Here is an 11951-nt window from a genome sequence, read left to right as displayed (position 1 = left end):
GACTCTCCCAAACATTGTCTTGAAACTGTGTTTAAGGAATCATTGCAGGAAACAACCGCTGTTTCTTAAATTTCTTCTCAAGCTGAGTTAGAATGCAAAAATATTGAGGGTGCCAACAACCTAATCTACAGTATATACCACCCACTCCCTCCAAAAACTATTTCTTTTTGGAAAATTTCCTTTCATCAGATGCTTGGGAATATTATTTTGGTATTTTAACCAAAATATGAAAAGGCTATTCGTGGGACATTAATTTCCAGAAATTTCTCTAACAGACATAAAAAATATAAAGAGTGACAGGGCTGGGATTTGTACAAATGATGATGACTCAGTTCGGTTCACTTAAAACCCTTTTCTTTGTTCAGTTTGATGTTGAGCTGCATTTCTTCTTTTCAATGGAGACATGTTTGTTATGGGGTCATACAGAATGGCGAGGTACTATTTTCTGGATTCCAAGTGAGTTTACTGCCTATGTAAATTAAAGAAATTTAATTACAAAACTTTAAAAATTATGTTAATCTAGGACCTTACACAGTTTCTGCTCTTTTTTGAGACTATGTAAGAGATGGGTGGGTGAGTTGGATGGTCAGTTAGTTAATTTGGGCACTAGCTGTGATGTATCCGTGAAGATTGATAACATTCGGTTACATGTAACAAGCCTAAAATGAACTTCCTTGGTCCTTCTAGCTTTCTGTCTGCCACTAGTGATAAAATTTCATGTCCAAAATGTTTTGCTTGATGGCAGATAAATTCACAGAGACAGGTTCTGTGAACTTTTATTAACAATTCAGTTATATGAATATTGATCTACAAATCAGTTATATGAATATTGCTCAACTATATCACAAAGAATGCTTTCAAAGATATGATTATGGAATTCAAGTCGCAGACAAAACATTTTGGTGGGCAAAAAATGGACAAGAACCATCTCATTTACCCAGACATGTAATTAAAATATGAAATTACAGTGTTAAGGTTTGCTCATTCAGTTCTGAAGAACTTGGTCAATCCCGCATGGGCTATGTTTGTCAAATGAAACTTATCTGAGTGGAAAGTATGCTGCAAATTTGGAGTAAAGAAATAAGTATATTTAAAATTGCATTTTGTGCGAAATGAGAAAACTGTTTAAATAAATGTGAAAGAATGAATAATTTGGGGAAAAATTGGAAACTATTTTCAATTGTATTTATAGATATAGTAGAAGAAATTTAGCCAGATTTGATCTGTAGATATATGGACACAGATTTGTGGTATTGCAAGCAGGATAATAAAAATCAATTGGTTTGTTCGGAATCACATGCTAAAATGTTACATTCAGAGATAAACAAGATAGGCTGAAATTAGCAAATGAGAATGAAAGAAAATGTAGCTTAATCAACCCAGGTGGATCCTTGGACTGCAGTAGACAGATTCCACCTGAGGCAACATCTGACTCAAAAACTTGCTGCATGGCCTGTAGAAGTGGGTGTGTATCCACCTTCCTCCCAGTCAGCTGACTGTATTGCAAGACACAATTTTTGTTGGCAGGTCATAAGAAGCCAGTTTGTTCCCAGTATGTAAGACATTTGTGCATTCTCATTGCCATTTGCAAGAAATGTAAAGCAGACCTGTTGTGGTTTTCTTCTTTATTCCCGGCAAAACAGCAGCCCTGGACAAATCTGATGTATTTGACAGAGCATATTAAATGCACAAAAGAATTTTGCATAAAGCTGAGTATAAGGCTGCTCATCTTATTCAAGCCCAAATAAGGACTTGGGTGTAGATTAGCACATATTTTTGCTTTGTAGAGGACAACAATGAAGGCTTCCTTCATAGTGGTGGACATTTTTAAAAATAAATGGATGAAAAATGCACTATAAAGTGAACAAATCCTTTGTAGCATATCTGTTCCACAGGAGTACAAATAAAAGATAGAACATAGAATTCTTCATGGAACTAGCAACATGGGGAAGGATACCTGAGCAGTTTTGAAATGACTAATCTGAGATTGTTGGAGTGGCAATAAAGCTTCTTGGAATGACAGTCAAGTGAGATAGATCCCAATTTTCTGACAAGTCACACAATTTCCACAGAGCAGCAGACCCGATAAGATCCTTCAGAAAGCGAGTTAAAGTTTGATAGTTTAAATAGTTTAGGATAGTTTGCGTAAGTTAGATTATAATTGTTAGTATTTTTATACCCTGTAATTTGCTCTGGGAAGTGGGGGGGGGGAGGGGAAAGGGAGGGAGGGGTTGGGGAGGGGGAAGAGGGTGGGAGGGGAGGGGGTTGGGAGGGTTTTTTTTCTTTTTTTTTGGGTTTGTTAAAGATAAAATGTATTGTAAAACTTTTTAATAAAAAAAGATCCTTCAGAAAGCAGAATAAGTAGCAGGAGGACAAATGGAGGGTTTTCCCTAAAAATACAAAGAAAGCCATTCAAGAAAGGAAGACGAAAGCAACCAGCCATACTTGGGCGCAAGTATTGTAAATATACATGAAACATTTGACAGTAGACTTTTAATCTTATTTTGGTTATATGGTTAACTCCTTAAAGTATCTTGAGCACAATGGAAATGGTCTGAGGGGCACCTTGAGAACAGCTGCTTCAGGTGAGCTATGGAGTTCATTCTTTAACAGTACTCTAACTTACTTCTGTAAGTACATTGCTATTGCTTTGGGACTATCTCTTGTTCTTCTAACTACCTTCCTCTTTCAATTTACTGCAGATGTCTCAGAATGTCCATACTACACCACTAAGGCCCATATACAATTATGCCATGTCAGATTAGCAGTGCTACAGAAATCCCACAATGAGGACACATATGTCCAACCTGCCCCAGCTAGAAAGAAAGAAAGAGACCCTTGACTCCATTTGAAGTGATAGGTTCTTTTACTAAGCACTGCTGGATTCAGTAAAAGCAGGCTAGAACTAAAGTTCCCATGCAAAAGGTTGCAAACTCACTTTGTCCCAGCCCTTTCCCCTTGACCAGTTCGCCTTTGGCCAATGGTGAGACTCAAAGGTCAGATGTTTGGAGCAATCCACACTCCATTCTCAAGCTTCATGGCTTTGAAGACTGACACAAGCTGGTTTCTTGCACCTCTGGTTTCCATCAAATTCTCATCCCTCTTCCCTTTTTACCATTATGCCCCATGCATATTTATTGCCCATTTGCTCTCCTTCCCCTCCCCCCTAAGAGTTGATGGCAGGATGCCAGTGAGGCACCAAGCCGAAGATGGCAGAGCTGACAGCATCTGTGAAATAATTAGGATAATAGCTCTTTGTTAAAGTCACAGTTGATTTTCCTATTCATTCATTCATTCATCCGTCCCTCCTGGTGATTTATAGAGAATATTTCTTATGAATTTGGCTCTCTGTTCAGGTGATACATGTCACATCAAAGCAACTGATCTTAGCATCTTTATTCAAATGACTAAATTCCTGCTCTGCCCTAGGATGGGTGCATATTTTACAAAATATTCTTCATATTCTTCATCCTGAGATAGAGGATCTTATAATATCATCCCTTCAAAGTGAAAGTGAGAATTGGAGCAAACATACTGCAATCTTATGAATCCAGTGCAGTTGCAAAAATACAATCCTCTCGAAATTAAATAGTAAATTGCCTGATTTCAATGAATTTTTAAAAAAGCTTCATTCCTGATTGTCACTCACATTTGTTCAACTGAGGGTGATACCTAGAAAGCATCTCTGAAAAGGCAGAAACTCTTTCAATATCAGCCAAATATTCAGTAAATGCATTACAATATTCACTGCATGGAATACTGTTTCTCAATAATTGATAGCTACAACATAATGTTGTATCTTAGAATTTCTGATCTTTGGATTTTGCACAGCACTACCCTATGTCCTGAGTCCTCTAGAGTGACCCTTTTACCTAAATTGATGTTCACTCACTCTCTTCTTCAGGACTAGCAAAATTTCCAGGGCAAATGGTATTTTGTCATGGCAAGGCCTGTTTCACTTGGCTCCTTCTTTAGCAAAGCCACAAAACCAAATGTAACCCTTTAGCATATAATGATTTTCGGTGATTTTTAAAAGTCTTTATATTCAATGGCATTTGCAGTTTCACGCTTGATTCCTATCACTGTCCCAACAATTAACAGAGGTCATCAGTTCTAAATGTTTTCAACTACCTAATTATGAATTACATTTTAGTGTTCAAAATTTGAGAATAGGACAGATGGGATAAGATGGGATGGAATGATGAGATGGGGTAGGATAGGGTAAATTTAGCCTTAGTTTTTTCTTTAGTCTTTTTACTTGGTACTTAAAGGTCAAAGTTTCTCAACAGAAACTTTGCACCTTGTTATCTATATTAAGCTATATTAATATTAATCTATTCATCTTAATAAAAAAACCTTTCCTCACCTATTTCTGCTAGCAGATTTGTTCTTCAACAACATTTGAAAGATAATTTATAGCCCCAATTATTTGGTAGAGAAAGATTAGATGTTGTAATTTACGAATGAGTTGCTTATAGACATAAATTGTCTATGAACAATTACTATGAAATATAATCAGACTTTATTGCAATAGCATGTAAAATTTTAATACATAGAGGTATAAGAAACTCTCACATTACTTTTGTTATGTTGGTCTCTTCCTGTTTATTTCCTTTTCTACTGTTTTCTGTTCATTTTTAGGAAATAAGTAAAGGGGGAAAAGGCTACTCAGAGTTGGAGCCCGTAATCTTAAGACAAATGGGTGAATTTTCTGCCTCTAAACCAAAGAGAAAAATTCATCCAGCCAGATATTGCTAATATTTTTATTTCTTAAAACTAAAATCCATAATTTACCGGTAAATCTTTCCTCCTGAGCTGTTCTCCAACACCAAACAGAATTTCTTTCCTTTTTATTGTTTATCTAACTCAGAAGAAAAATAAAAACAAGAAGTCACATTTTTCATGTTTGAAAAGCAAACACAGATCCTTGGAGCCAGTTTCACTATAGCTCCAATGAATGAGCTTTGTTGCAAATTATAGTTTAGCTTCAGTTCCCTTGAGTGAGGGCAAAGAGCCTCCAAAGAGAACTGAGTTTCAATTGGCGATTTTCTTTCTCCTTTTTCGTTTCCTAATTGAAACCAAATGTGAAATATGTTGGATTGTGGGATTTCTGGCCTGGTCCCAGGAATCCTCAGAATGCTAAATTGCTCGCAAAGGCATCTTGCATCAGCCGACAGAAGTTTCTTTCCAGCCCGGCTTCTCCATCTAGGGAGAGAAAGCAAGAACTATCTACTTTCCTTTAAAGTTGTGGATTACGTTTCTGGAAACTTCCTGACTTTCTCTGCTGAAAGGTGATTTTAACACCCAGGTACGGACTTTATGATGCTTTTTATAAACAGATAACCAAACTTACCCCCTCTCAGTCTATCTGGTGGAAGGAGCGAAATGGATATCTCAGCCATTTCTCAACAAAAGGCTAGTCCGGCTTGGAGCAGTTGTTAGGGGGGAAAATGAGGTTATGTGAAAGAGGACTTTATGTACTTTCCTGGCATACCTGCCATTAAAAAAAAAGATAAAATAACTATGGTTCTTTAAAAAAAATGTTTGCATGGCAGGCCAGGCTGGTTGATTACAGATTCCACTGATGGAGTCAAAGAGAAGGCTCTGAAGCCACAAAAACCTCAGGTATTTCTTGTTTTTGTGGCTAATTGAACTTCAGGTTGTTGATTCAGTAGCTAAGAATTCCATTTGCATTAAGTTGTTTCTCTTGGGAAATTATGAGACGTCTCCAGCCTCTCTCTTCCACTGGATGTGCGCGCGCGTCTCGTGACAACCCTGTGTTCATGGATTGTTTGTCCTATTGTTGGTGGCGCCTGCATCTTTTTCTGGCAAAGCCACCTGGACCAAACTCAGAAAAGCCCCAGAACCTATGTTTTTTTTTCCTGGGAACTCTAGGCCCAGTGGGGAGAGAGAGCAAAGCTTAGCGAATGAAGGGTGGGATGGGGAGTTAATTCTGCTAGTTTCAAAGAGGGAAACAGCATTTTAACATATTTTAAAGAGTGCTAAATGTATATCTGTATCATAAAATAAGATATACTTTCTAAAGATGCATGGTTATTTTTTTTTTAAAAAAACTTAAATTTAAACAAAAATGATTGGGAAATATGGATATGGAAGTTGTTATTGATTCCGACTCCTTATCAGGTATATATTTGGGGACAAATTGATTTCTTCCTATTGCATAACTTATGAAAAGTCTTTGGATGCATGAAAAGTACGATAATAGTTTTATATTTCAAAACCACATTATGCTAGAAGTAGAGAAAGTTGACAAAGGTCTGCCTTCTCTTTAGATTAAATTAAACAAAATACTATTAATTAGGCTCATTGTCCATAGGGTCGCGATGGGTCGGACACGACTTCGCAGCTAACAACAACATTAATTAGGCTCAGTTAAATTATGGAATTCAATTCAAAATAATTGGTGATCATCAGTGGCTTCAATTGCTTTCAAAAGGTTCAATTAAAAGATTTTAATCAAAGACAACCAATGCCCATCAAAGCAAAATGGAGCTGCCAGAGGCAATATAAGCTTTTATTCTTATTTACACTTTTTTTTGCTTTTCTAATAGATAACATTCAGGACAAACTAAAGTCTGTTTACTGGGAATAATCAATAGAAAAAGCTGCTATCTTGTTCGAAATAACTGGCTGGATGTTACTGGAAGTAAGCAGTGTCCTCTTCTAAAGGGACCCCTCTGATCTTAATGTGCTGTTCATGTATTTTTCCTTAAAGACACATAGCTATTGGTGTGTTTACTGTTACATTAACATAGGGCAATTTGTTGCATGTAGCATGATGCCCAGAAAATTTTTTTTCAAAGACTATTAGCAATCTATCTCAAACCCAGAAACTCCACCAAATGGGACTCTAAAAATGAAATCAAGTGAGAGGATATTGCCCAACACATTTGTGCAAATAAATCTTCTGCTGAGTACTCAGGGTTTCAGTTGCCTTAGAATCACAGTCACTTACAAACTAATAGGCTTTCAAATATTTTCAGTCAAAAGACCTCTTAAATAATTTTTAGTAAGCAAAAACAATGAAAAAACAGTGGGAAAATATGGAAAGTTACAAATGGATAGCACTGAGATAATAATAATAATAATAATAATAATAATAATAATAATAATAATAATAATAGTTATTATTATTATTATTATTATTATTATTATTATTATTATTATTATTATTATTATTATTATTATTATTATAATATTTGTATACCGCCCTTCTCCCGAAGGACTCAGGGCGGTGAACAGGGCAATACATGTTAAAAGACAAAAATACAAAAATTAAAAGAGATTAAACAAAGTGCCCAAGAACTATAACAATAGGTTAAAATACATTGAACAGTAATAAAACCCGACCCCATCCCATCAGGCCAGGCCAGCTTGTTCGAACAAATAAGTCTTTAGATCGCGCCGGAAGGAGCGAAGGTCGGGCGCCATCCGGAGCTCAACCGGAAGATGGTTCCATAAATCCGGCCCGCCCACAGAGAACGCCCTCCCCCTGGGGGCCACCAGTTGGCATTCTTTGATCGGTGGCACCCTGAGGAGGCCCTCTCTGTGGGAGCGTACTGGACGGAGGGAAGTTGATGCCGGCCGCAGGTGCTCCCTAAGGTATTCCGGACCCATGCCATGTAGGGCTTTGTAGGTCATTACCAGCACCTTGAATCTCACCCGGAAGACAACTGGAAGCCAATGCAGCTCGCGGAGCAGAGGTGTAACATGGGAGTATTGGGAAACTCCCAACACAACTCTCGCGGCTGCATTCTGTACCAGTTGGAGCCTCCGAGTGGTCCTCAAGGGCAGCCCCATGTAGAGAGCGTTGCAGTAGTCCAAACGAGAGGTCACGAGTAGTACTGATGTAGAAAAACGTTCTCCAACAATAATATAAAGTAGAAACTCCTAGCTCCCTTGCCCTCATCCTCAATCAAATCATGAATAAGAGAAATTTTTAAAAAAATTAACATTTTAAATTTTACTGAATAGCAGAATTATCGGACGTAGAGATCAACTGTTAAGACAACAAAAAATCTTGAGGCTGTCAATGAGAAAGTGAGCAAGGCAGTAAGGGAATTAAGAGAAGAGGCCTATAATGCCTACTTTCTCTTTCTCCCATTATCCAACTTGAGTCTAATAGAATAATACTTCTCCACACAAGGAGACACTAAATCAGAGATGGTAAAAACAAATAGTATAATGCCTGCCAAATGCGGTAACCAACATAGTTTTAAAATAAAATAACATTAAGCAGAATAGAATCTTCATATATACGCAGAAGTTTCCAGCAATAGAACTTGGAAGGTTATGAGAATAAATCTCTATAATAGCAATAGCAATAGCATTTAGACTTATATACCACTTCACAGTGCTTTACAGCACTCTCTGAGCGGTTTACAACCTCATTGTATAGCTCCTAATAACCTGGATCCTCATTTTACCGCCCTCGGAAGTATGGAAGGCTGAGTCAACCTTCTTAGAAAATAAAAGTGATTGGAGACTGTAGCCCATCTTCGTTTGAAAACCACAGCCTTCCCATCCTCAGAAAAATATATCTTGGGCATTATTCAGCACGATGTGGGAAGTGGAGCTGCAAGGTAGGGGTCAAACTGTCCAATTGGTGGGTCCAGAAAAAGAAACTCCTGGGACATTATTTTACCAAGAAGAGTATAAACTTTACTGAATAAACCATATTGGCACAGACCAAGTGAAATCAGCTCTGAGTTTCCCATGCAAAAGCTAGCATAATTAATCCCCTGCTTTCCCTGTGGGCCACCCACAATCCGTTACATCCACTAACCACTTCTGTTCATTTTGTTATGGGAAACTAGTCCCCTGCTCAATGTGTCCTTGGGTTGGAGCACTCTCACGGGAACAGAGGAGGCTCAGAGGCAATTGCCCCCCCCTTGCATTCCACCCCCTCCTCCCTTTTCTTTGTCAAGCTGCGATCAAAGCGGAATATAGATGAAAGTGCAAATCAGTCTTGACAGTAGGTAGATAAGATAATTGAAAGAATGGATCTGTACTTGTTCAGAAATGGATCACTCAGCCATTTGATCAGAGTACCTACAAAATCTTTTCTGCCATTACATCAATGGATGTAATAGAATATGTGGGATGACCATGGGGAATTAGTGGGGGGAAAAAGCTGCCTAGGAAACAACCAGACAAGAGAGGCAGGAGCCCCCATGGATTAAAGGCCAGAGAAAGAAACTTAGGAATGACTAAGTTGAGACTCTAGAAAGAGTACAGAGAAGAGCAACAAAGATGATTAGGGGAACTGGAGGTTAAAACATATAAGGAACGGCTGCTGGAATTTGCTACGTCTAGTTTAATGAAGAGAAGGACGAGGGGGGACATGATAGCAGTGTTCCAATATCTCAGGGGCTGCCACAAAGAAAAGGGAGTCAAGCTATTCTCCAGAGCACCTGAAGGCAGGAAAAGAAGCAACGGATGGAAACTAGTCAAGGAGAGAAGAAACCTAGAACTAAGGAGAAACTTCCTGACAGTTAGAACAATTAACCAGTGGAACAACCTGCCTCCAGAAGCTGTGAATGCTCCAACACTGGAAGTTTTTAAGAAGAGACTGGACAGCCATTTGTCCGAAATGGTATAGGGATTCCTGCCTGAGCAGGGGGTTGGACTAGATGACCTCCAAGGTCCCTTCCAACATCATCATCATCATCATCATCATCATCATCATCATCATCATCATCATCATCATCGTTATTCCTAATGAATCAAGCAGTTAAAAGGGGCAGAGGGAAGTCTATGCTTTCAGACTTGTATTATTCTGTTAATGTAGGTTTACAATAAAGTAGAGTTAATTCAATTAGTCTGTTTCCTGTCTGGGTTATCTGGAACTGCAGACAGGATCCAAAATAAATGGCTTGTTCAGTGTACAAAATGCACAAACTTTTTTTTAAAAGTTCTTCCCTTCCTTCCTAAGCTGCATTTCAAACCCTAAAGGGAGAGATGGAGTGTTTGATATTGTAAAAGGAGTTTTCCTATGAACCCAAATCAAGAAACATAGTGAAATAATGTGTGAGATATGGCTGGTTGCTTAAGGCAGATCCTGAATCAGACAAGACTTTGTTCAGTGGCTTTCGCAATATTTCAGCATCTACTCAGCTAATCCATTTTTCATTTAGTATGGATTTGTCCATAACCATACAGATGTTGAAAACACTGCAAAGGCCATCGTATAATATTTTAATAGAACTTTATACATCTTCAGAGGAAGCAAGTACTGGAAATAATTTGTCATCTGGTACTCAGTAAAACTATGCCTTTTGAAGTTCCAAAATTTTGTAATAATTACTTTAGATGGTACTTACACTCTCTTTTTAGTAGGTTTTACAAATTCACAAGCATAATTAACAGCTATTTTACCGCTTAAAAAAATTATAGCAAAGGCAAATTGTGAAGCAATAAGCAAATAAATAATAATTCTGAAAAGTATTTTCCCCATATATTTTTTTTAATTCCATTTATATCCCGTCCTTCTCCGAAGACTCAGGGCGGCTTACAAGCTTAGCAGTAGCCTTCATTCTATGTATATGCCTGCTTATTAGGGCTTTCACACCCACCCCAAGCGGCATTATTACAAAGTCAGCTTAATTGCCCCCAACAATCTGGGTCCTCATTTTACCTACCTCGGAAGGATGGAAGGCTGAGTCAACCTTGAGCCTGGTGGGACTCGAACCTGCACTAATTGCAGGCAGCTGGTGTTACTTCAGGAGGCATTAGCCCACTGCTCCACCAAGGCTCTAATATTTGCTGTCCTGTTTGTCATTTGCTTCTGTAGATTGCTTCCAAAGAAGTTGACACATCTGGTGGTGCCCAGTTTGAGAAAGACAAAGTCATGTAGGGTTTTAAAGATTAAAACTGACTTCTTAAACTGAATTCCCTTGCTTTCAATATTGGAATGATGTAGTCAGATTATTGTTGTGTTAGGATCAGGGCTTTTTTTCTCATAGAACGCCCAGAACGGAGTTCCGGCACCTTTTTTGGATGGAGCCTTGTAGGGTAGGCAAGGTGAGTTGTATGACATGTGTGAGTTCCGGCACCTTTTTCTTTTACAAAAAAAAAAAACACTGGTTAGGATATATGTCATGGAAGGATTATTTGGGGTGGGGTGGGGTTAATCCTTGCACACTTCCCAGAGTCAGTTGTGGGAGATGGATGGCCATGTAAATAAATGAATAAATTTTGTGTACCACTTAGCTTTTTAGTTGCTTTAGTTTTAAAGATAATGTTTTAAAGGTAGCATCAAGTAAAACATGTTGTAGTTTAATTGTTATGTAACTAACACATTGGCAATGTCAGAGCAGAGGGCTCAGGGATGATTATACTGGTGCACTACATATAATTGCTCTTTGCCTAAAGATCTAGGCACAGTGAAGAACTAAGGAGTTGTCAGGCAAGAAGAATCAGGATCATACTTTAGGTTCCAGTTATGATGATTTATTGCTCATACCTATACACAAGAATCTAGTCAACTATTAGTCAGCACTAAATTGGTGCTAGATAAGAGTTAATGGAATTCAAGGTGGGGCTCTTACTGTTCACTTTTATCCAAACCATTAATGAATTTAGCCAACGTTCAGAAGCATTCAGTTCATTTTTGGAGTTAGATGCATAATCTCCACATTGTTGATTATGTCTTTCAGTTAGTACCATCTAACCGCAGAACAAGATAGACAAGATAAAACTCTGTAAGATACTGGGGGTCAGTGGCCATTGTCTTATAGTAATCCAATTTTGTGAAAAGATCCAGAAGAATATTGTGGACAATGGTATCAAAACCTGCCAGGAGTTCCAAGAGAGCCAACTGGGGCAGTCCTTTATCCTCCAATATGTAAATTATTCACCAAGGTAATAAAAACAGTTGCTGTGGAAAGGGAGCTCTCCCACCCCACCCTTACTGGGGTATACACTTGCTT

At 38.1% G+C, this 11951-nt stretch overlaps 1 protein-coding gene across 1 annotated transcript in view; it reads left to right on the top strand.

Moving 5' to 3' along the window:
- Window positions 1-5179: 5179 nt before the first annotated feature.
- DDR2 (discoidin domain receptor tyrosine kinase 2) overlaps window positions 5180-11951 on the top strand; it is a gene marked incomplete at its 3' end in the record, with an annotated part of 66471 nt that continues 59699 nt past the window's right edge. The window contains exon 1 of the mRNA XM_083360601.1: window positions 5180-5308. The remainder of the gene's footprint in view (window positions 5309-11951) is intronic.

The sequence above is a fragment of the Vipera ursinii genome, assembly GCF_947247035.1.
Source record: "Vipera ursinii genome assembly, chromosome: 3".
NCBI classification, from domain to species: Eukaryota; Metazoa; Chordata; class Lepidosauria; order Squamata; family Viperidae; genus Vipera; species Vipera ursinii.
The sequence above is the reverse complement of the archived record's forward strand: the minus strand, read 5'-3'. Positions and strand labels throughout refer to the sequence as shown.